This window comes from Rattus rattus, chromosome 8 (genome assembly GCF_011064425.1).
Source record: "Rattus rattus isolate New Zealand chromosome 8, Rrattus_CSIRO_v1, whole genome shotgun sequence".
Taxonomy (NCBI): Eukaryota; Metazoa; Chordata; class Mammalia; order Rodentia; family Muridae; genus Rattus; species Rattus rattus.
Genome location: NC_046161.1, coordinates 50195102 through 50221886, shown reverse-complemented (window position 1 = coordinate 50221886; position 26785 = coordinate 50195102). Strand labels below are relative to the sequence as shown.

General features: G+C 38.5%; 1 protein-coding gene and 1 pseudogene across 5 annotated transcripts in view; one reads left to right on the top strand and one right to left on the bottom strand.

Moving 5' to 3' along the window:
- Peak1 (pseudopodium enriched atypical kinase 1) overlaps positions 1–26785 on the top strand; it is a 203285-nt gene that overhangs the window by 105494 nt on the left and 71006 nt on the right. The window lies entirely within an intron of this gene.
- On the bottom strand, positions 11286–16258 carry LOC116908178 (annotated as a pseudogene).

The following is a 26785-nucleotide window of genomic DNA, read 5'->3' as shown; positions in this document are numbered from 1 at the left end:
CAGGCATAATATCTTATTAAAGCAGTAATTGCCTATATGGTCCATAAATATAATAATAATTTAATGAGGCCAAATAGCTGTACAGATTGAACAATGAGAAGGCTCTAATTGAAGAAAGCTTTTCAGAGGAAATAAGGTTTAAGTCAAATGTAAAGATAAATTTTTTTCTAGGTAGTATTTTGACAGTATATATTGAAAAAATAGAAATGCATTATTATCCATATGTAACATATGTATCCCTTAAATCAAAAGTTGTACTTCCAACTGTTTATCTCAAGAAAAACAAAGATATGTGCAAAGATTAAATTAGAAGAATGTGTATTACACCCTGATTCTGACAGGGATATTGGAAGCACTTTAAACAATATGGGTGAATAATAATCTGAGAGTAAATCTGGGAAATGAAAGGGCATAGAACTATATAAATTGATTGATGTTACAGATATTTGTTCATATGGAAAAATGCCTGTGATGTATTGTTTAATAAAAAACACAGAAGTTTCATTGGTATTCTATCACTTCTATGAATCATTTTGAGGAAAACTGACATCTTTGTTGAATCTCCCAATTGAAGAACATAGTAAGTTTTTCCATTTATTTAGGTTGTTAAATTTCTATTAATGTTTCAGTAGTGCGTGTGGGGTCCTGCGTACGATGTGTGTGTGTGTGCATGTGTGTGTGAGTGTGTCTGTGTGTCTGTTGTGTGTGCATGTGTGTGTGTGGTGTGGGTGTGTCTGTGTGTCTGTGTTGTGTGTGGAGTGTGTGTGTATGGGGTGTGGAGTGTCTGTGGGGGGATATGAAGAGGGTGTGTGGTGTATAAGTGTGTGTGTGTGTGTGTGTGCGCTCACACAAGTGCGCGCGTGTCTGTGCATATGCACGCGTGCATGCGCACGAGTGTATGTGTGGTGTGTTGTGGTGTGATTCCATGCATGGCACACTTACTGATGCAGATTTTTCTATCAGTCTGTCCATGAACCCACAGTGTTTCTTCCTCTTACTCTCAAATGATAGCTTTGCAGGTACATGCCACTGCGTCTGCCCTCATCAGTGTGGTCTTCTCAACATGCAACCCCTGGACCTGTTTTTTTAGATGTATATCCAAGGAGTTACTCTTTATTTTTTATGTTTTCTGAAGAAAAAAAATTTTTTTTTGACAGGGGGCCTCTCTCTGTCACCCAGGCTGACCTTGAATTTACAAAGATCCTGCCTGGGATTGTAGGCTTGCAAGGCACTTCTACTTTCCTTTAGTGTATTGCCTGATATAGAAATACAGTTGGTTCTTGTGTGTTACCTTTGGATCCTAACATCTTCAATTAGTAATTTTAAATGTTTTTTATTTAAAATTATGAAAAATATTGATAAGTATATAGTCATGTCTCATATGAATCTTTCATTTTAATACTTTGCCTTTTTTCTTGCCCCTTTTCACTGTTAGACATTTAATGTCTATAAGAGTTGGAACCCCATTGCCTTACTCTCTCAGCAGGTTGAGGGCAGGCTTTCACAATGGGGTATGTGTGGTACTGGCTGAGGAAGGGACTTGGTTTATTTGCAGAAATTCCTTTTATTCCCACTGAACATTTTCATATGATGGATATTGTGTTTTATGAAATAATTTTTTCTATAAATTTATATCATAGGTTTTCATTTTGAGCTTTTCATATGGTGAGTTACATAGGATAATAATTTAATATTTAATTTTTATTACTGAGATGAATCTTACTTATGTGATGTGTTGGTCTGTGTATCACTGGACTATCTCATTGGAAAATTTTGTGTTTATGTTGCAGAATGTAGTCTATACTTTTGATTAATTTTGTTTTTTTAATACTTTCTTTGTGTTTCTGGAGAGTTGATCCATAGATAGTTGATCCATAGATTGTTTGGTTAGTATTCCTGAAGCCCTGGGTTCAGTCCCCAGCACCATAGATCAAGCTTGGTGGCACATGATTACAATCCCAGCATTCTGGAAGTAGAAACACTAAGATCAAGTCAAGGTCATCTTCAGCTACATCAAGAGTTCAAAGTCAGCCTGGGCTATGTGAAACTCTGTCTCAAAAACACTTGAAAAGAACAAAAAAGTTTTTTCTTTTATTTTTTTAAGGTATTTGTGATATACATGTGTGTATACATGAATGGGTGATTTTGTGAGTGTGTGTGTGTGTGTGTGTGTGTGTGTGTGTGTGTGTGTGTGTGTGTGCCTGTAAATTGTCTATTTTTCTCATTATCAGTGGAATACTGTCAGTCCCTACTGATGTTTTTTCTGGAGTCAGGCTGCTTTCATATTTCTTATACCAGACCAACCCTTTCATACTCACTCACTCAGGGTTTTCACCAATAGAGAATGGCTATGTGTAATGTGTGCAAGCAAAATACAGTAAAAAGAAATTTGCTGAAAAACAAGTTCAGTAATGGTACCTAATGTTTTCTGTCGATGAAAGATCCTGAGTAGTAGTCAGTATAAACTGGCATTGTTTAGTGAGTCTATTTGTATAAGTACACTGTGATGCTCACACCATGAAAGCCTTTCCTACACACTTATTAGAATATAGACCAGGCGAAGCATAACTACTTTTGCACAATGATGTTTCTAAAACATTATACTCCCCCACCAAATCCCGCCCCCAGTCTAATTCTAAGCACGTTTCCTTCTTCAGTACACATCAGAAGCACCTACACTACTTCCGTTGTCGTTATCTCTTTCCTGCGCCTCTTCCCTTCCCTTCTTCCTCCTCTACCTTAACCTTTTAATTTTTGCAGTGGTAGAGGTCTAACCAAGTGTGTCACTCATGCTAGGCAGATAGTCACCAGTGTCAAGAATCCAGCCCTCTAAACTGCCTCTTAAAAGGGAGGTGTTTGAGCTCTAGCTCACATTTGCTCGCATGTGTAAGAATGTAACTCAGTGTCTGTAATTTGAAAGATATCCCAAATCATAGTAAAAATCATTAAAAATTGATACCTTCTAAAGATAAATGCAAACAGGTTTTTCAGTTAGCCATGATGAGTCCAATTTCAGAGCTTTCACAACATAGGAGTATGGTGTAGGTCAAGAACAAGCCAGAAGAATAATGTCCTTGTATGTACAGTAGGAATGTTGATTCTTTATAAAGTAGTGGGGAATCAAAAAAAGAGAACAATGATAAGTGCTCACATGCTGTTAGCAGTTGTCAGTATTGCAATTCTAATAACGAGTTTATCCTTAGTTTCCATTTTCCCCTATAAAAGGGGGACACACCAGTTGTGATGAACACTCTGGTTGGATTTGCTGACAAAGAAGGAAGCAGGAGGATCACAAGGTCTGGGCCAGCCTGGGCTACACATTACACTTGGGAGGCAGATGCAAGCAGGTCCCTGAATTTGAGGCCAGTTTGATCTATAGAATTAGTCCCAGGACAGCCAGGGCTACACGGGAAGACTCTGTCTAAATAACATACATACATACATACATACATACATACATACATACATACATACATTCATACATACGAAAAAGTGAGATGCTCCTTATAATACTCCTTTCTACATCCCAAAGAATAGTTATGCAGAACTTCCTCTATTACCCATGATACCTTTTAACTAGACTAATTTCCTCTGGTCTTTGAACTTTCCATTAGCTTTATATTTGAACTACTTAGAAAATGTGGCAGAGAAAGTAGCTGTCATTTTGATTCTCAGTTTCTCAATATCCTTTTGAGGAACAGTCACACTCACATGCATGCACATGCAGAAGAAAGCTGTCGTTCTATTGTCTGGTCCTGATCTTACTCATACATCCTTTTCTGTTTAGTTGTTACAAACTCAAAATAATTAAAATATATTGATTGTTTTTATTTCTGTTTTGACTAAATAGTTAAAGCCTAACACTAAGAGTATGAACTTATTTATATGCCTGTGGCCTTGCATTCATTAAAGTTACACATGGCTGGCTGCAGTCTCATGAAATGGGACACTTACATTGTCTTCTCACTGAACTGGCTGTGTGGAATGTAGGATAGTGAGTGTACTAAATGTTTTCCTTCTATTTAAACATTGCAAGTATCCAAGATTATATAACATCATGTTCACTGTATTCTTTTACTTCTGTGACTTGTAGGATTATGATATATGTAAGTTTTTTATATATATACACTGGTATACATGTTGAGCATCCCTAACCTAAAATTCTAAAATATGAAATGCTCACAAATCTATAACTTTTTGTGCTTTGACATGATGCCCAAGTTCAAAATTCTGTACCTTGAAACTTGGTATGTGTTTGTTTATAAAATTATTTAAGTAACAAATATAGGTACCTTTACGCTATGCATATGAGGTATAAAAGAAGCATCAGTGAATTTTGTGCTTAAACTTTGGTCCTATCCTCAAGTTATCTTACATATCTGTGAATATCCCAAACTCTCCCACACCCTTCAAAAACCCCTAAAATTGGAAACATTTTCAATCTTTTAAATAATTATTTTAGAAAATGGATAGCCTGATTATAAAAATTATAATTTTGCAAGCCTCTGTGCCAGTATTTCTGAGCTGAAATACTTTCTAGAAAATGCCACTACCAGAACCCACAGCAGGATAGGCTGTAATAATAGATAATTGCCTATGTCCTAAGAGATCTTTCCAAACTATGAGAATCTGGCCTTGTGCCTTATCTACCTAACTGCTGTGGTGTACTACAGTCAGTGAGTTATGCTGTCAGCTATCTGTAGGCCCTTTGTGACCATACAGAAGAAATGACTGAAGTTGGGGAAGTAATCTAGAGACACACAACCTAAGGTGTTTAGGCTTTTGATAAATCGGGAGTCACTGTGAGCTTCCTGAAAAGCAAATTCTCCTGTGAAATGAATTGAGAAAAATTACTTTAATGACCACATATAAATACAGTTGGAGAGGACCCAGAGGCAAAGACAGCAGCAGGTGGACTGCCAGAGAGACCAGAGTATGAAAGGTGACCAAGGACTTGACAAGACAAATGGCTGTGGAGACAAAAGAAAAAAATCATCTGGATTTCACTAGTGTTCTTAAATATATTACCCTACAAATAGTATACTATAACAAAATCTTAAAACACGCTGGTGTAGTATTGCACAGAAATCTCTGTGTTCTGTCAGAAATTAGGTACTCTGGGGACTACAATAGATAATGTGTGCGTTAAAGTACCACTTCCTTTGCTCTTTGTATGCTGGAACCCACAGGAAACACTGGCTTATCCCTGGAGGAAGTATCGCTATGGGACTTGCTTACTGAACGAAAAGCCTTTGTTTGAAACCAACTGACCCTTCTAAACCGACACTATTTTTTTAAAGAGCTTATTCAATTTAGTCAGACTTTGCCCATCTGGTAAGTCAGAGATAAATCAAGGTCAACAGCCATATTGCTCTAAAAGAGCTGCAGTGGACTGGGGGAGGGGGCAATTAAGAATGTTTATTGAACAATTCAGACATTGAGTTGGATCTCTAACCACTTCCTGTACTGTGTTAGCTGGGTCAGCCACTGTGATCTCAGTGCTTTTTGTAGGAGTGCAGGACTGTCTAGTTGACAGAGTTAAAATGTGGAAAAGCATATGAGATTAGAAACCAGGTAGTGTCTCAGTCTCTTGAATTTTACTTTGGTTACATTTCTGAAGTTAATGTTGTAAATTAAAGGCTATTTCAGAAATAAAGCAATACAGAAACTAAAATTGGTTTGCATATAGTTAAAGTATATCCAAAGGGATATAGTTTTGACCCCGTCTTCACTGTTCCCCAGAATTAGTGGTTTTGATAGGAATAACAAATATAAATAATAAATTAATATAACAAGCCTAGAAATCTCTAAAATAAGACTGTAGTTTTCCCTTGAAAAATACATACATTGTCACCCTGTCATAACCTTCATTTAGAGTTGCCATTCTCAGGGAAGGATGTGTAAGTTGTGTGTTTTGTGTATAGGACATGTCTGTGTGCATGTTATGTTTAAATTGAAGTATTTTTTCTATGACTAAATACATTACTTCTCTTCCCCACCCCACCCCACCCCAAAAAAAACAACAACAAAAAAAAAAAAACAAACCCTAGTCTTGCTTGAGTAGTGGCTACATAAGACAAGTAGGTTACATTTATGTCTTTTTCTTGACAAAAAAATTCATAAATGCTTTCTGTTTGGTTGGTTATTTTTTTTTATTTTGTTGGGTTTTTTCCTTTGTTTGTTTGGTTTGGTTTGTTTTTTGAGACAGGATGTGGTAGTTTGACTATGCTTGGCCCAGGGAGTGGCACTATTAGGAGGCCTTGTTGGAGGAAGTGTGTCACTGTGAGGGTGGGCTTTGAGAGACCTTTCTCCTAGCTACCTGGAACTTAGTCTTCTCCTGTTTGCCTTTGGAACAAGATGTAGAACTCTCAGCTCCTCCAGTGCCACGCCTGCCTGGATGCTGCCATGCTTCCTGCCATGATAATAATGGACTAAACCTCAGAACCTGTAAGCCAGTCCCAATTAAATGTTGTCCCTTATAAGAGTTGCCTTGGTTGTGGTGCTCTTCAAGGCAATGGAGACCCTAAGACACAGGGTCTCAGTATTTAACTCTGCCTGGACTTTACTATGAGGACGAGGCTGACCTTCAACTCATAGAAATCCACCTGCCTGTGCCTCCTGAGTTCTAGGATTAAAGATGTGCACTACTGTATAAGTTCAGTCCTGGTTCTTCCTCCCAGTCCAATGCTCACAGAAATAAGACTCAGACACAAAATATATTTATAGATACCTTGGCCATATAACTCAGCTCTTCTCTTATTAGATCATAACTAAAATAACCCAATTATTTTACCCCACATTCTTCCACATGGTTGGTTACCTGTGCTCAGGTCCCATGAGTCTGTTTCCTTATATTTTCCCAGTTGGATCAATCCCTTGCTCTATCCCAGAATGATGTCCTGCTTTCTATTTCCTGCCTAAGCCATAGGCCATCAGATTTATTATTGACAGGTGCCACATCCATACAGACAAGATATTCTTTCGACACACTACTATACCCAGACATAAATGCTTTCTTTAACCATAGTGTTAGAGGCCACTGGGCATAACATGTGGTTAAATATCCAGATCCCATGTTTAGGTGGTTAAATTTCAAAGAAAACTTTGAATTTGAGTAAAGAAAGCTCATCCTTACAAATGTATTTTATTCCAAGGGAACATATCTTGGGCCTTGATCAACCAAGAAAAGGCATGTGCTACAGTTTATCTATTGATACTTGTATAGAAATTAAATCAGAGACATTAAGAGATAGGAGGTGAGACCAAGTTCTTTCCAAACTGGATTTAAAGAATGGGCAGTGACCTGAAAGTTTATTTAGCACGTGAAGCAAAACCATCATTAATAACTCACACAAGTACCTAAAACTGTTAGATGAGAGTGTTAGGTGCCCTAGAGCTTTACAGGCAGTCGTAAGCTACCTGTTGTATGGGTGTGAGGAACGACCAACTTTAGTCCTTGACAGCAACAATGCCTGCTTTCCCTGCTGAGCCACATCTCCAGCTGCAACAACTTATAATACTGTTCTTCCCATAGGCTTTGTTGGCTGTAGGCTAATTTCTATCTTTTTACACTAGTGTTGGGCATCCTTTAGTGACTGTCAGCTTCATTACAGTGAAAGTCATTGGCCTGGAGGATGTCAATAGGTGATAAAGTGCTTAGCATGGACAGGACTGCTTAATCCTCAATACGAAAATAAACACATTACATTTAAAACTTGCTTTCAACTTTTAAGACAGCTCTTTAAAATTGGTTTTTATATGTATGAATATGTACCTACATGTATGTATGTGCACCTTATGCATGCCTTGAGCCTGCAAGATGCCAGAAGAGGGCATCAGGTCCCCTTGAACAGCAGTTATGGATAGAGGTGAGCTGCCATGTGTGTGCCAGTGCTCAGAACTGAACTTGGGTCCCCTACCAAAGCAGCAAGTACTCTCAGCCACTGAGGCATCTCTCCATTCCTCTGCTTCTCAGTCTTTCTGTGCATACAATCAAAACACCAGACTAGATCAGTAGCACTGAAGACCAGAAAGTGACATTTCATCATTATTATTGTTGTTGTTTATGTGTTTTATTAATTGATTCTCTCATATATATATCCCAACTGCAGTTCCCCTCCATTTCTTCACCCCTACCTCCTCTGTCACCCCTCACCTCCTCCCCCCATCCACTCCTTTTCCCTTCAGAAAAGGTCAGCCTCCAAGGGATATCAACCAAACATGGCATATCAGTAAGGTAGCAGTAAGGTTAGGTATCTGTCCTCATATTATGGCTACATGAAGCAACCCAGTAGAAGAACGAGGGTTACAAAAGCAGACAAAGGCATCAAAAAAAGCCCCTGCTCTCTCTTTAGCAGGAAAAACATCCCACAAAACATCAAGTTACACAACTATAAAATACACACAGAGGGTCTGTTTTATAACCATGTAGACTCCCTGATTGTCAGTTCAGTTTCTGTGAGCCCCAGTGCATCCTGATTTTTTAATTCTATGGGTTTTCTTGTGGTATCCTTGACCCATCTGGCTCCTATAATCCTCCTTCCCCATCTTCAGCAGGATTCTCTGAACTATACCTAATGTTTGTGGTTTCCATCAATTGTGGGATGAAACCTCTCTAATGACAAAACGAGTTTGGCACCAATCTATGAGTACAGCAGAAAAATATCATTAGGCATCAATTCATTGATTGTGTGTGTGTGTGTGTGTGTGTGTGTGTGTGTGTGTGTGTGTGTGTGCGCGCGCGCGCTACTCATATTTGGTTCTATCCTAGGTCTCTGGACCATCTGGCCTCTGGTTTCTGATCCCCCAGGCAGTGTCAGGGGTGGGCTCCCTCTCATGGCATGGGTCTCAAGCTGGACCTGTCTGTGGTTAGCACTTTCACAATTTCTGTGCTACTTTTACCCCAGCACATCATGCTAGAAGGACAAATTGTAGGTCAGGGGTTTAAAAATTTAAAATTGCTGATGTCCTAAACCCTCCACTGGACATCTTGCCTAGTTATAGGAAATGGTTGGCTTAGGCTCTATATCCTCCCATTACTAGGAGTCTTAGCTAGGGTCACCCTAATAGGATCCTGGGAGTTTCCATTGCACTAGGTTTCTACCCTGCCCCTAAATTGCCCTACAGTTTCATTTGACTCCTAGTACTCTCTCTTTCCATCCTTTCACTGCCTGATTGTTCCTGCTGTCCCCATTGTCCCCCAGCCGACCAAAATATGGTGGAGTGCAAACTTGTATGGCCACTTGGAAACCAGTATGATGTTTCTCAGAAAATTGGGAATTGATCTGTGTCAAGACCCAGCTACACCACTCCTGGGTATATACATAAAGGAGACGCCACTGTACCACAAAGACACGTGCTCACCTATGTTTCTAGCAGCCTTATTTATAATAGCCAGAAACTGGAAACAATCTAGATATCCCTGAACTGAAGAATGATTAAAGAAAAGGTGGTATATTAACACAATAGAGTATGACTCAGCAGTTAAAAATTAATAACATCATGAAATTTGTAGACAGATGCAACTAGAAATAACTATCCTGAGTGAGGTAACCCAGACCCAGAAAGACAAACATGGTATATTCTCACTTAAAAATGAATATGAACTGCAAAGTAAAGGATAATCATGCTACAATTTACAGACGCAGAGAGGCTAACAAGGAGGGCTCAAGGGGGATGCATAGAACTCCTGCGAAGAGACATGACATGTCTAAGATGCTCAAAGGTGCTACCAAAAGTTTAGCTAGCCATTCTTTTGGCGAAATAGGCGCAGTTGGGCTGAGTAGAGTATTAATAAGGCAGAGTCTCCTGAAGTGCACAGTTCTGTGGAACTCGCTGTGTAGCTGAGGTCCTGATCCTCCTGCTCCCTCCCAGATGGCTGTGGTTGCAGGAGTCCACTGCCATGCCAGCAAAACAGTTAGTTTTTTACACATAGTTCTATCTTCTTATTCTGAATTCGTTCTTTTCTAATGTATTACCTGTTTATGGCATGTAGTTTACCATTTCAAACTGCTTCATAATACTTACTCTTTCAGTTGCATCTGAAGTTACACCTCTTTTTAGTGAGAACTCTGTACTTTGTTTTAGGGCTTTAGTGGTATGCCCCAAAGGAAAATTAAATCACCCAAACTAGTTGATTAGAGATTTTCCTATTTTATTAGCAAGCACAGGCTACAGAATAAGACCTGGGCTCTGTGAACTTGGGAAAGTAACTTGATTTATTTGACATTTCAATTTTTTTTCTTCTGTAAACCCAAAATAAAATGAAAATGTTCTTAGTGTGTAAAATCCAAGATAATTGGAATAAGTAGTGTTGGCAATATGTATTAAATACCTAGTGTCATAAAGACCTACAGAATAATAAATATTTGGCAGTTTATAGTTAAACATTGGAATGAAATAAGCATTAGTAATGATTTAATTTTCTTCGTGTCCAACATTTCATTAACACTATTCTAACAAAAAAAGTGTGAGTTGATTTCTTGTTGTTTGGTTTCGGTTTTTTTGATATGGAATCTTTATGTATAGCTCAAGTTGGATTGAAATTCATGATCTTCCTGCCTCAACTTCCACTAGCACTGGAGAATTGCTATCTGTGAAAAAAATTAAAGACTAAATGTATGTTTTCACTTCTGCTTTACTCCATGTTTACCCACGTAATTCAGTCACTTGGAGGGCTGAGAGTCAACCCGCCTTCTGAAAGTCTGTTAGAATCCTTGTATTAGGAAGAGAATGTATTACATGCCTGGCCATATTCTCTTGAAGAACACTGATTCCATTCTATTCTCCTACCTGGATTTGTTAAGCTGGCAGCCCAAACAGCGCCACCGTTGCTTTGTCCCAGACTATTCTAGTCAGGGGCAGTCATCAGGAACGACACAATGCACATTGGAGACTGTGACATAAAGCTGTCATCACTCTGGCAGCTTGGAAGACAATATCTCCTCACCAATGATTTCTTTATGATGATGCTTTGTATAGCCACACACACATATATAAACAATTCTGAAGGCTAGAGAAGTTAACTACAAATTTTGGAGTCTTAGAGATGCTGCATGGGTTCCAACTAGTGATTAAAGTTGAGGTAACAGCATTTAGCTTTGGTCTTAACATTGTACTTTTGGAGGGGAGAATATTTTGGCCAAGAGTAAAAGCTTCACATTCCATAATTAATAGTGGATAATAAGACACTCCTGGATTAAATTAAATAAAATGAGAGCAGGGCATGATGAGAAAGAAACCTCTAGGATTCTACTATTCCCAGGTTTTTCATACTGGTACAATGGTGGCAATCCCAGGGCCATCTGTTATTGTGTCAGATTTTGATAGAGAAGGATGACCCACAGGAGCAGCCTTGCTGGGCTTGAGGATTATTCAACACTTGGAATGAGCTCCTGATTAGTTCTTGGCTGAAGTCTACCTGGGCCCCTTAACAAAGGCCAAGCTATCAGAGTCAACCACGACTCTTGCCCCACCCTGTTCAAACACCCTAGACGCAGCTGTCTGTGAGGCAGATCTGTCCTTCGCCAGCATCTGGAATGGAGGACATTGTTTCCCAGTGGGTCAAAAGCCTGGGAAAGACAGCGAGGAGCCTTCCCCAGGCACCTAGGAATGACAGCTCCGAACACCTAGGCAGATAGGGACAAGGCTCTGGCAGCCTCCGTCTTACTCCGCAAGCTCCACTCCTCTAACTGATATTTTTAAGCAGCCCCTTTGATTTGGTCCAAACCTACTGAAGGTCATGGTATTTCCTAGTGTGTTCTGAAATATATATGCATAAACTGAAATCAGTTTTATGAAATTTCCTTTTTCTGTTATATTAGCTAGTTTCTTATAGTGAGCATAAAATGTTTACTCAGTTAGATAGATGCTTCATAGCAGAGATCGTCTTCAGTAGCACATGTATTTTAGAATAACCTATCAGCTATACTTCATCAATATGAATTCTAGCTGATGGAACCCTCATCTGTAAGAATACAGTCTCAGTGCCCCTGGGCCTAGCGGTGCAGATCCTCGATATCATCTGTCTCACTTCAATGCTAATTGAAATCAGTCAGCCTATATTTCAGGATATCTGTGCATATTACCAACCATCTGGCTGTTCACAAATAATGAAGACATTTAATATGAAACCTGGATAATGTACTACCCTCCCACCCCTAGAGAACAAATCCTATATAGGACACACATAGTCTTACTCTAGTATCTGTTTGCAACAGAGTGGTCATTAGAGTCCCCAAACTCATAACAATCTAATGCAATCTATCCCGCATGACTGACGATGTGAGAGACATTCAAAATGATCTTTGCTGTATTCATTCAGAATTGGAAAGACAGTGCAAGGTTGATACTTGACCATTTGATCTAGAATATCTAAAGTACATTGCCTGTAGATAAAGGGCATATATAACTGTTTTTAGTAACAGTGTTTTTTATTAATTATTAAAGCGAGAAATATTGAATAAAATATTTATGGTAAAAAATATGCATTTCTGTTTAACATTTTAGTGTTTATTATTTTAATCTTTAAAATTATATTTATTATTTTTAGCAAAGTTGGAATTTCGCATATGTATTGTCTTTTTACCCTAAATAATAATTTATGAAGTTTTCAATTAAGTAATCACTTCCACTATATAATACTAATAACTGTATAATATATATGGTTATAATATATAATAGCTATAATGTTCCAGCATGTTATAATATCCTCTTAAGTTACCAGTTCCCTGTTATGGGACACATTCCTCTCGTTTCCCTGTTATAAGTAGCACTGTAGGAACATCAGTAGACACATTTGTGAGCACAGTTTGATCTTTGAACAGATCTTTGCCTTCTAAGCTAAAGCCTACAAGTTGATTGCGACATCAAAAGGCATGTGAACTTTCAGCGCGCTCTGTTTGCTTTTGTTTTGTTTCAGAGGGGAAGGGTACTTGGATACTATTACCATGACACGCTTGGAGGAAAAAAACAAAAGCTGTCCCCTGTAACTGATTTGTTTTGTAGTTTTAGGAGTGTGTGGAAAGCCATGCAGCCTGATCAGCCGTTATGCATGGACTCCTTTGTCACAGTTTTAGTGCACTTTGGCAGCTGACTAACTGGCTCTCACTGTTGCCTTGACCTCTGTGGATTTTCAGTAAGGTTTCTGCTGAGATGCTTCAGTGGATTTCTCCTAATTTTGTCAGCTCCTATCAGACAGAAACAGTGGGCTCTATCCTCTTTTAGTTAGATATTCTAAGTAGTAATCAATAGCATTGGAGTGGTGGCGGTGGTGGTAGTGGTGGTGATGGCAGTGGTGCTAGGTTAGTGCTGGTTGTGGTAACAGTAACAGTGTCTATGAACCCTTTTCCTCCTTTGGAAAAAAATCTAACTATATTTTGCTTTTATCCTATTTAAATTGTTAATCTCTTTGAATGCATTCATTGTTTTAGTGGAGGAGGGTGAAAATGTTGATATCTATATTCACAATATATAAGAAAAAATAGTTAAGTATGACTCAAGAAAAAAGTTTTTTAACTGTTGTAATAATGAAAGAGTTCCCTGTTGATAAATTTTCCAAATTCTAAGACAATTAATTTGGTGGTTTAAAAATAATAGCTAGGAGTTGGGGATTTAGCTCAGTGGTAGAGCGCTTGCCTAGGAAGCACAAGGCCCTGGGTTCGGTCCCCAGCTCCAAAAAAAAAAAAAAAAAAAAAAAATAGCTAATGAAGGTAGAGTGTTTTGGAGACAAGAGCACCTTCTCTGTGCTACATACTGGCTCTGACGGACTTTCACTTCGTGTGGTGTTGAGAGCTTGAAAGCCCTTCGCTTCCGTAGGACCACAGTGAGGATGGAGGTCCCTTTCTTGTCTTCGCAGTCCAGACTCTTGAGTACATATGGACGCTGGTGTAACTGCAGCAAGACACTGTAAGGAATTTACTTAACTGAACTTTATATTCTACTGGGAAGACAACGTGGGAGAAGGGATCCATTTTAATTTGCTCTATATGCATTTATCGTTTATAGCTCTGTCACCTATTAACGAGCCTTTATCTGATACCAAACCCCTATAACCACAATCCATAATTTTCACTGGCTTACATCTGGCTTACCAAGAAAAATTTTATCCTGACTTGCTCTTAAAATAGCCCTCAGTATTTAAACAGGCAGTGAGTATACTCCCTGTATAGTAATAGCAAAGTTTAATCTTCTGTTGGAAGATTATTGAAAAATTTTAGGACTATCATCCCGTCATTTGTTGAATCATCTCATTTCCATTATTTTCTCCTCTGCCAGTGGCCTAATTAAGATTTTATTACCTTCCACCTGCAATTTTAGAACTTCTTCCCTATTAATCTCCTAAATACAGTCATTTTCCATATTGCAGTTCATTTACATCATATAGATATATTAATCTGATTCTAAAATAATAGATATAATTATATTGCCCTTCTACCTAAAATATATATTTGATTGGCTATGTGCCTAGATCTAGCTGCCATTCAACAATTTAAATGTTTTACTCCTGCTCTTGTGTTATGGCATCATCTGATGCATCATTGTTCATGTGGCTCCTCACCCTTAGGTCTCCTCGTGAGTAAGCTGTATCCTACATTCCTACATCCGTGCCACCTCAGATTCTCTCGAAGCCACAGACCCCTGCAAATTGTGCCATACTGAATGGGCAGCAGTGGGCCATGTTAAAACCTGCAGCCTTTCTGGTTTTGTGAACCAAAAGGGGGCAACTAGGAAATTATGAAGTCTGAGAAAAATGTACCCTGAAAGAAAATAAACTAATGTTCATTTTTCTTTTCTTTTTCTGCCTACATTATTGACTGAATCTTGAACCTTACAAGCTCAGAATAGACTCAGATCTGTCTGGCTAAAAGCAAAACATCTGCTCTGTGAAGAAAAAGAACCATTTGCGGTAAAATTTATAGTCATCTGCAGAAACAAAGAAAACTACTCAATAGAGAAAAATGACAGAATCAGGAAGCTCAGGATGAAATTCAGAATTACTTGACGTACAAAGAGCTGGGGAAATGGAGCTGCTAAAAGATGCTCAGTTAGCTCCGACCCCCAAGTGAGCCGCATGCTGGAATCATCCGGGGCTTTAGCGTCGCTATTAGAGTTATTGTCGCAAGGTAAAACAACAGCTAGTGTCTCAGCATGGAAATTTCAACTGAACACAAATTTTCACTGGGTGGGCTTACCAGCTGAATAGGACAATAGAGGACAGAGAAAGGATTTCAAATTATACAAGTAAAACAAGACAAACAAAACTTCAAGGCAAGGGGAAATCTACAAACCCTCAAAGTCTGTCAGATGGCACTCAGTGACCAAATGTCCATGAATTGGGACGTCTATGAAAGGAGGGGGGAATGGAACGAAATAGTTGAATAACTAATTGTTAAAACTCAGATATCTGATGAACGCTGACAACAAAATGTTTATTAAGCCCAGACAAATACACACAAGGGGCCCTATCTGAGCTGTGTCATAGTCACATGCTGACCAAAAAGGCAGCAGATCTAGAAGGCAACAAACAAAGACTGGCACTTTCTGTATACAGGGACTGTGTAGTGTGGGTCCTGAATGTCTGACTTCTTTCTAATCAGAGGCTCATTGAGGGTGCAAGAGAGAACAGCATCCTTAAACCACTGAACAAAGCAATCAGCCTAGAACCCCATAGCCAGAGGAATTATTCAAGAATAAAAGCAAAGTAACAATTTTCAGATCAAGGAAAGCCAGGAAAATTCAGTCCCATTAGATTTGCATCAGCCCTTCACCCTGCCAAGACGTTAAAAGGATTTATCCATGATGAAGATAAATAATTCTAGACAGAAACTTGAATCTTGAATGAAGAACATAAAAAATACTAGATATCTGGGTGAAAGGCATGGACCTCTTTTTAAGCCTTTCTTTTAATTTCTTGATGGTCTATATAATTTTAAACCACAAAATTGTATCTTATTGTGAGATTTATGCTGTGGGGGGAATCGTGGCCCTGTGTAATTACATGCCTATACTTCATGGGAAGTAATCTATTGCTAAGTACAATGGACTTAGAAAGCTTAAGGATAGATTCTGTAATCCCTACGGACAACTTATATAAGGAACGCAAACTATAATAGATATAAAAGGGCTGGAGAGAGTGCTTAGTGGTTAAAGGGGCTTCCTACGAAGAGGGTGCCGGGTCAGTTCCCTGCAGCTACATGAGGTGGCTCACAGCCACTGCATCGCAGCTCCAGGAGGATCTGGTGCCTCTGGCTTCTACCATACCTGCATTTTGTTTCATATATGCACAGACATACATACATAATTTAAAAATATTAAAAGAACAGCCAAATAATTTAAGCCAAAAAACTTAAATTGGCATTCAACTGGAGCCTAAAACAGCATGTATGTGTGTGCTCATTATCACAGTCACTGCTTCAGAAAGCATGCAGCAAAGCGTGACAAAACTAAAGAACCAAACGGACGCATAATCATACTTGATTGTACATCACCTCACCAACCAAACACATAGGAATTATCAGAATAATATTTCAGCAGCTAGCCTTAGCTGTTGCTCATTTAACATGACATCATGACACACTGCACATTCTTTTTATATGCACGTGGTGTGCTTATCAGAATATAATCTACTATTGGCCAAAAACAAGTCTCAGTTTTAAAAGAATAGAACCTTAAAGGTTCTTATCTGACCCCAGCGAAGCCAAAGTAGAGGTTAACAGCAAGGAGATACTTGAAGGGTATAAATTGTCAGGTAAGGAGAAATCACAGGCTAATTAAAATATTTAAACTGATAATGAAAGCAGAACATACCAAATTGTACAGTTACCAAAATTTTAATCTGGAAGAAATTGTGTCTTTAGATTACTGTAATACATAAGAGGAGATTTTCCATAAAATGGTTGAATTAATAAGCTGGCTAAAAAGTTTGTAAAGAAACGCACAACTTAGAAAAGCCAGAGCAGGGCTGGAGAGATGGCTCAGCCGTTAAACGCTAGGCTCACAACCAAAAATATAAGAAAAGCCAGAGCAGCACTACAAACAAAATTGGAGGATATGTGCCATCTTACCATAACACTGCAAGGCCACTGTAACCCTGACAGTGTCATGCAGTGTAACAAGATGAGAGAAAGGAAATAGAGTGTCCTGAACTAAGAGCAGCCCTGTGTGGTTAGTCCCTCACTCATTTCCTAAACAAGCACACCAAGGCCAGTCCCTAGGGGAGGGTGACCCCTTCAGGTAATGGCGCTGGGACAATTTTCTGTGTGAAAGGGGTAGGGAGACATAATCTTTTACCACACAGTAAACAAAAACTAGTGCAAAGTAGATCATTAATCCTAAATAGCAGAGCTTAATCTTTAAAAATAGGGAAGAGTGTGGGTGCCCTAAAGGTTGCTGGAATTCATGTGATGTATAAAACCCACCTTTACTCTTTCTGCTGAGAGCAGTTTCATTTCTCTGAACTCTGTTGTAAAAATGCCATCATTTCCTCTGCTTTGTCATGTGTGTACTTCTGCTCCCCTCAAGTCTAATTTCTTTCAGGAGAGAATTCTTATTTTACCCCGGCTCTCCCAAAGCTTGATGTGTACAAGTCTTATTTTTGTTGTGGTTTTCTTGGGAGCAAAGGGGAATGTGCACGTTTATGAAGTTTCTTCTGTCCACCTTATTTTTTGTTTAAAACAGTATCCCTCACAGAACCCAGAGCTCGCCAATTGGCTGGCCAGTAGGCTCCTGGGGGTGTTTCTGTCTCTATCCCGGCCATCCCCACCTGTACTGAGATTATGGGTGTTAGAGATCGGAACTCAGGACCTCATGCTTACATAGCTGAGGTTTTAATTACTCTCAGAGTCATTCCCCCAGCTTTTGTGCCTTTCTTCTCTTGCTCAAATACATAGGATAGAAATCCACTGTACTTGATAAGTTTCTAGTTCATTCAAGTTCTTTAACGAATGAAGATATACTGCTGGAGAAAGGGGCTCAGCAGTTAAAAACACTGGCTACTCTTCCATAGGTCGCAAGTTCAACTCCCAGCAATGACATTCGTAGTGTGATCTAAGGCCCTCATCTGTCTGGCATGCAGGTGTACATGCAGATAGAGCACTCATTCAAAAAATAAATAAATAATTCTTAAAACATGTACTGCTGGGTTGGGGATTTGGCTCAGTGGTAGAGCGCTTGCCTAGCAACCGCAAGGCCCTGGGTTCGGTCCCCAGCTCCGAAAAAAAGAAAAAAAAAAAACAAAACATGTACTGCTATCAAAATATATTAAATACAAAAAATTGTGATCTCTTAACACGGTTTCCTTACAGATTTAAACACACGCATACACGCACACATGCACACACGCACACATAAACCTCTACCTCCAAAACTGCCAGATATTTTTTTCTGCAACTAAATCCTAGAAAATATTATGTGGATGTTTGTGTAAGGTTCATTTGGGTAATAACTAAGGCTGGAGTTTTAAAAAGAGTTCAAAATGTTCTCTGATTAACTGTTTCTTACATAAGGAGTCTATAGGAAGCCAGCCTCAGCAGGTAAGTTGCTTGTAGCCAAGACCAGTGACCGAAGTTCTATTTCTAGAACTCACACAGTGGGCAGAGAGAACTGCCTCCCACATTTTGTCCTCTAACCTCCACACAAAAGCTGCAGCATTCATAAACACGTGCACATACACACCAAACACACAAATATTAAAATGGTGGGTTTGTGGGACTAAGTCTGAATTGATGGATTATTTTCACAGGGATTTTTTTTCAGCTAACATTGCCCTGGTTTGTTGCTTGCAGTTGGTCTCTTTGCTGGTGTTAAGGGTAGAGAAAGGGTAGAACCATGCTGTGTTTAGAACAGGGCATCCTACTTTTTTTGGCTTCTCTGGATCACATTAGACAAAGAGATTTCTTTGGCTAACATTAAAAACACAAAATAATGAATGCTCATGAGGAAAACAAAAGGGTCTGTGTACAAGTTTCATGACCTCCTACCACAACAGATAGTAAAAACATCCTCATGTGCTTATTTGTGCTGTGTCCCAATTTGGAGAGTCCTTTAAAATTTTTAAGCAGATCCTGTTTGTGATCACTGATCAGGAAGATGAGCACGAACCTGTCTAAGTAATAAAACTGACTTTTTTTTAAAAGTATTTTTATTATAAAAGTTGAGGAGAGGAGGGCAACATGAAATCCGTCAGATACTTCAGCATCAGGCCGAAATGGCAGGAAGTCATAACTCCCGGTGAGTTCTGAAGACGCTCATCAGATATTTGGGTTCCCAATTTGCTGTTCATGTGCCTCACTCTGAAAAATCATTGCTCATGCTACATTGTGCCGCTCTGTGTGATGACATGAGTCAGGTGGCTGTGAAATGTGACTGTCTCTGGGAGGGTAGAACCTATCAGAGTCTAGTAAAGACACTATCAACATTTTCTTTAAGTTGGACACCAGACCCTAGCTCTCTGCATTTTGCTTGAAGATTGACAGATAACTGAAACTGGAGCCACAAATACACCAAAATACCCATTATTTTCACAGGAATCTTGAAGTCTGTTTTCTCAGGTATAAAAAAATCTGGGGGGTTGGGGATTTAGCTCAGTGGTAGAGCGCTTGCCTAGGAAGCGCAAGGCCCTGGGTTCGGTCCCCAGCTCCGGAAAAAAAAAGAACAAAAAAAAAAATCTGAAATTTTTGTATCAAATTATAAAGGAAAGCTGTAAGTTTTTTGCTGTTCACAGGACAGCATTTAGTTTCACACATAAAATGACTCGTCTTGGTTTGAGCCTGCCATAATTTGTTTAATGCTGCTATGACTTGAAGCATTATATTGATCACTTGGTGTTCACTGTAGAGACTTGTGTATGTTCATTTAAATGAGTAGTTAAATCCACTAAAAATCCTAAATGTATAAGGTAGTTAATCATCAAGTCCTGGGAATGAAAAATATATATGGTAATGTCATAAATCATAAATTCTTATTTGTCCTTGATTCAGCCACTTTTCATAAAGTAAACGTAGCCATAGTTGACGTTACTACTTTTAAGGCATTCCTGGCATTAGCAATGATTTAGTCTCTTGGATCTTGTGAAATTCAGTCTCGATGGATGTCATCCATTTTTAATGCTTTTGTGCATAAATTTTCTCAATGCACTATGTAATAATACTTCATTAAGTATGAGGTTTTGGGCAGGAATTTCGTTGTCTTTATTATATTAGTCCCTCTCTGACTTCTAAAGCACCATTGGTAATGATTCCAATGAACAAAGAAAATCTTTTTTTTTTAACTGCTTCACACTTGCTAAATTTCTTTGTTTAGTTTTCCAGTTTCTTCAGTTCCTCTTGCCACAGTCTGTGGAAACAAACTGACATTAGAAACATGCCTTTTTTAAAAAAAAATCATATAATTAAGCCATGCTCTTTATGTATAATCTTAATAAACTCAGCAGTAAGTGATCTTAGTTATTTTGCTTTAAAGATGCTATCACTTAGCTATAGAGTCTGTTTCTGTGTCAATGTAAAAGGACAGTTTATTGAGAAGACTTTTTTCTGTTTTTCTCCTTTGTACTTATGATGCCATCCTTGATGCACACTAAATCTGACAGCATGTTTTGTACACAGTGCTTTTCAAATTTCAGTCTTTGAAAACCTGAGCAAATTCCTTACAAATGAAGCACAGTGCCTTATTTATTAAGTAGTCTTCTCTCTTCCTTTCATTGAACTTCTGTTCTTTGTTTGTAATTTTTCTTTTGGGGCTCCTGTTTTATTTGCAGTATTGGAGAAGCCATGCTAGCCATATTATATTAAACAAATATAATAATTTATAAGTGACTATTGTGAAAATTGACCACAAGTAGCACATCTTGGGCCCCTCCACATAGTTGCCAATGCAGCACAACGTGGAGGACCAACCACTTGTAAAGCCTGGTGGGCAGTGCCTGAGACATAGCCAAGGTGCAGTCAGATAAGAATACTTACTTGTCTTCTAAATAAAATAGCCTATCGTTTACTATCATAAATTAAACACTATTAATAATTGTTGACTTGCCAACTCTGCAAAAGCATATGTAATATCCGATGGCTCTTGTTTAACTCTCTGCTACTGCCAGCAGAAGTCGCATATGCAGGAGCACAAATACATTTACCTTGTGTGACACTGCAGCATCACATTGTCATCTACAGACTTTACCCTAGAACCACACAGTTGAGTTATACACAAAAGAAACATACACAGTGAACAAAACAACAAAATCTCGTGATGTTTTAAGTAATTTACAGTTTTGTGTCAGGCAATATCCATGGCTGTTGTGTCACACAAGCCACAGGTTGGATACCCTAGCTTAGAGTAAGGGGGATTGATTGAGTTTTTAAATTAAGTCATCTCAGAAGTCTCTCTGAATACATATCCTGTGTTATTGAATCCAGAAGAGACAAAATTACAAAGAAGCAGAATTGACCTTACTTTAAAACTTAGGACCCTGATTTATCTTTTGTTCCACTTTGACCCCTGCAGTGTCCCCAGAAGGTATCTGTAACTAAGATCAATTTTCATGTTTTTCCAAAATAAGCTTTGAATCCTGAGGATTTGGGTAGTAGTTAACCTAGACCTTAAAATTCTATACCAAAGAAATGTGAAGAAATTATTAAGTGGAAAGAATAGTACAAAGAGAACTTTGGGGACTGAGAATTTGGGGCTAGAGTACTAGAGCAGTCACCTAACAGCTGTAAAAACACAGCCATAGGAGCGTCCACCTGCCTAATCCGTTGATCTGTAACATGAAAAATAAGAAATCTCTTTTCATACATTTCTTTTTTAAATCATATATTTTAGTTCATATGCTATTTTCATACTTCATATTTCTTAGTTCTTCATCCTTGATTATAAGAAAATTCATGTCTTAAAGAAAATATCTTAACCCTGCCTGAGGTGATGATACATTCCTGCAATCTTAGCACTCAGTAGATTGAGGTCAGCCTGAACTACACAAGTGTCAGGACTACCTGGGCTACAGTGAGACCCTGGCTCAACCGCTGCTCCCCCCCCCAAATGGTATATAATCCTGTAAGAATAAGGGATTGGGTAAATATTAATAAAAGTTTTATGAATACGACTAGAGAAATTCTGTTTTATATTATTTTAGTAAGTTTTAATATGGATTAAATATACCTGTCTTGAAAAGCATGCTATTGTACTAGGGTCACTGAACTTACAGATTTAAAACATGTTAGAGCTTTCGTACCATGCATGATCTGTTCAGCTATTGCTCTCCCTTTGTTCCATGTAAACATCTCTAGATGATATGTAAATGGGAAGCAAGTGACAAGCCAGCTGTGACTCACCAGCTTGATCTTTTACAGTATTTACTGAAGGTAGAAAGCACCCCCCGTCTCTGACATAAACTATGTTAAATGTTAATTTGGATTTTTCTTACTACTAAGATAAAGAAGTCAGGCTATAATGATTTGCCTTCTTATTTTAAGCTTTTGGTCACTAAAGTATTTTATCACAGGCAGGGGAAGGCACAGCAACACTGTTGCCTCTAGACTTAGTTATGGCTACTTACTACCTTGACAGAAGAGTCAGCAGTTGTGAAGCAAAGGTGGAATTTGTTGAGTAAAAGCAACTTAGTTTGCTCCCAAGTGGGCTTCTCAGAAGTCTGCATGTGTATGTGATTTTGTGGTTTTGAAATTACATTGCTCAAAGGATGTAATTTATAACTTGGTTGAAAGAGTAAAGCCAAGTGTTGAATTATGGAGAAAAGTATAAGCTGGTATACTTACTTCTCTTGTCTTGAAGGATTTCCTTTTGTGGAAGAAACTGTAATGTGATTTATGAGGTGTATCATTTCAGGTGCAGCAGGGGTGGGGGATGGGTGCTGGTAAGGTTACACTCAGGTCTTAGTTCTTCATCCTTGATTATAAGAAAATACATCTTTCAGATAGCTCTCAGGAAAAGAAGTATTGTCTTGAGGCGAACAATTGTTACAGAAGTTCTGACTTTGTCCATTTGTGTTAAAACAGTTGACCTTTTGGCTAGTGGGAAATACAAGGAAGATCGTAGGACATCAGGTGCTCTTTTCCCTTCCTCTCCCTTGCCCCTAATTGCCTGTGTGTCTCCATCTTACCAAAGTTTAAAGGCACCTTCTCCTGGAAGATAAAGACATAATCTAAGGATAGAATCAGCATGAAATCACAACATGGTAGAGTGGCATGAGTGTAAAAATCATTATACACACAGAACTTCTTTGGAACATTAAGATCCAAAACAACTTTAATCTTACAGTCTATGAGACCAACCCCTGCCTTCTACATCAGTCTTATACCCTTAACTTTAATGATAGATGTATTAATGAGTATTCCTCCAGTGTGTGAAAACTATGTTGAATGTAGGCTTTGAAAAATAATCACATTATGCTGCTGCAGTATATTGTAAGACATTTGTAGAAGGATAACTAACTGTACTTACACTGTGACTGACTCAATGCCACGTAGATTACCATTGGTAAACCTTATTGCTCTGTGAGAAACAGTAGAGATACAAACATCAGACTAAGGAACCAGTTGGCAGAGTGAGTATCCAAGTGGAGATTGAGCCTTGTGTATAATTAATTTCTTATTGCTTCCCCAACAAACTGCCATAGATGAGTATATTATCTTATAGTCATAGACATAGAAACCGAATCAAATCCCAGTGGGCTAGAGTAAAGGTTAGGAGGGTTGCACACTTCTGAAGGCTCCAAAGGAGAAGACTCTGTAGACAGTGATGACTTCATACGTCCTAGCTTTAAGGTATAGGCCTCTTGGAGGGGGCTGCTAATCTACCTATCATGCTGAGTGGAAGGAAAAATTAAGCAATATTGTGCTTTTATCCTTTAAAAGGACTGGTTATTATCAGAGATTAAGGACTTCAGCACAGTTTGAAACTAGTAGATCCTACTTCTGTAACATTTTTATCAGTGTTAGGCATTTGATACTAGTATAGGTATATTGCCTCTGTGTCTCCAGATAATCAAACTTTGAATTCAACTCAAATTAGACTTGGTTCGGTGCCCTCACCATCTGTTAGCTTGTTTCATAGTTTCTGTTAGAAAAGATGTCTTTTCCTGAAGGGTAAAAAAATAAAAAATATGTTCAGAACAAAATGCATATAGTGTCCTGCGCTCAGGAGACTAAGGTATAAGGAAATTTTGGGATCTTTTTATCTCTTCTGTCATAAACAGTTTAATGTCACATTTAAAGACACATTAAAGTGTGATCCTAGCCTCTGTCTTCTTTTTTTAGAACTGGTTTCAATTTGTTACCCCCCACCCCTTTTTATCTTTTTCAATACTTATTTCTTGCCTTTCTATTAAGCGAATAAGTAATTGAATTTGGAATATAAACGTCCTTGCTAGCCTGTAGACAATTAGCTCTAATTTTCAAAAATAGTGGGAGGCACACATACAGAGAAATTAATTAATAATTAAATTGTTTTTAAATCGGTAACAATAGATACTGTCCTTCAGGAGGAATAATAGAAATTTTAGATAGGCTACATTTCTTTGTTTGGTTGGTTTTTTGAGACAAAGTCTCACTACAGTCTGGACAGACCTAGAATTCATCACCTGGCACATGCGCTGGGATTAGGGGTGGGAGCTGCCAAACTCAGGTGGTGATTTGTTTGCTTTGTGTCTCTGTACAAACTTGTAATGCTTCAGGCCAAAGGCATGTATAATTGAATAACTTTTGTGCCTTTTTAAAGGCCATTTCTTCTGTTTTGACCAATGAATTTTCACAATCAAATTCTTCATCTTACCAAAATGAGTTATTTAGTATACTAGGTTTTAACTGTTCCCGAGCCCATCACTTTTCTTGTTTTAAATAGGTGCTTGTATTTTTTTCTTTTCTATTGATTGAGAATTTCATGTCGGTTTCTAATGTGTGTCCATTGGAACATCAGTAGCCTCTGAGTCTGCATGCCTGAAAGAACAATTTCCGTCTCCCAGCAGTCTTCGATCACCTCTGAAGCTCCTCTGCTAAGGGTGGGAATTCCTCCCTGCTTCATGTGGGATTTTGTATGACTGGAATCTCTCTCAATCAGGTCTTGTACACACAGTCATGGCTTCTCTGTTTCCTTGTTCCTCTGTTGTATGGAGAAAGCACTCTTACTGTAGTCACCCATTACCTCTTTTGGATACAGTCTTTCCATGTCTTCTTTCTTGATGATCCCTGAACCGTGGGAGAAAGGAGTGTGATACAGACACATAGAGTCTATTTCTTTAAGCAGTTTCAGTTATTGCAAAGTTGAAGATACAGAGATTTTTCTGTGTGCCACCAAACCTCATTGATACACACATACTGTCACCTGTACAATCAACATTCTGCACACTAGCGTAGTACAAGTGAACTGGCATCAACATATCATCACCCTACTCATAATTTGTTCTGTGTTATATATTCTAAGGGTTTTGATAACATGCAATGACATGTACTCAGCATTACAGTACTAGATAGAGTAGTGTCACTGCACTAAAGCTGACTTGCACTTTATCCATTCTTCTTTCACTGATCCTTTTATCTTCTTCATAATCATGCATATCCTATAATGTCATAGAGATGTAATCATAGTATATGGTCCTGTGACCATATGCTTCTCTTGCTTCACAGTATACATCTGAAATTCTTCTATGTCTTTTTATTTTATTTTTTTGGCTTGGTATTATTTTAAGTATATTTGCCACTTGTATTACATGGATACTGTCATTTCAATGTGTTTTTGCCTCTGCCAGAACCCATGTAGAAAGTTGGTTGCCAGTATTGATGTCCAGAAGTGGTATCGTTAAGAGGGATTAATGTTATTCTTCTGAGAGTGGATTAATTCTCAAGTATGTTGTGAGGTGTGAGTCAGCTCCTTTGTTCCCTCCCTGTCTTCTAAATACATCTGCTTGGAGCTCTTTCATACATTCCTCCTGCCATGTGTTGGGTCTGCTATGTTATGAAGCACTGTGAAGCTCTCACCACATGTAGCCATGGATGCTTTGAACTGGTACACACAGCTTTGAACTGCCTTGTAGGTGCTGGAACCACGCTGGGTCCTCTACAGGAATAAGAATTGTTCTTAATTTCTAGGCCATCTCTCTGGCCCCAATAGCACCTTCTGATGTGTGACAATGTCAGCCTTGTGGCTTTGTTCTTCAGAATTGTGTTCATTCTTGGTTAAGGTCCAGAGAATATGCTATGCAGTGTAATGAAACGCCCTTGAGCTGTGCTTTTAGCACATAGCTAGGGATTGGTAGAATCTTTTTCTCAATGCTATTAATAAGACCCAGGGTGAAGCTCAGCCCTGGCAGGCATTCTACCACTGAACTAGGCTTGGCCCCAAGAAAGGTGATTTTAAAAATTCATACAACTACCGTTTCCCACATTTCTATCAACTCCATATGTTGTATATTCTAAAAACTGCTACTCCCAAGTGTCTGTTACCCTAGACCTACTGAATCAGAAACTGCATTTTACAAGATACTCGGGTATTTAGATATACCAAAGTTTAAAAGATCCTTCACTAAAAGAGCACCAAGAGCACCTGTGATGTGGTGTGGTACTTTACTTTGTACAACCTGAAAATCATATCACAATCCATATCCATATGTAAAACCATACCAACAGTAAAAAGATTACTCTTCATTTGTTTTGAGAAACTGCTCATGTTAGAACTACTGTTCAGACAGTTGGAGGGTCGCTGGTAAGAAGAACAGGCATGCTCAGTAGCAGCTCGGATTACCAGGCCATCGGTTCATGCCCTAAAGGTTTTCTGGTAGGGTTCAGTG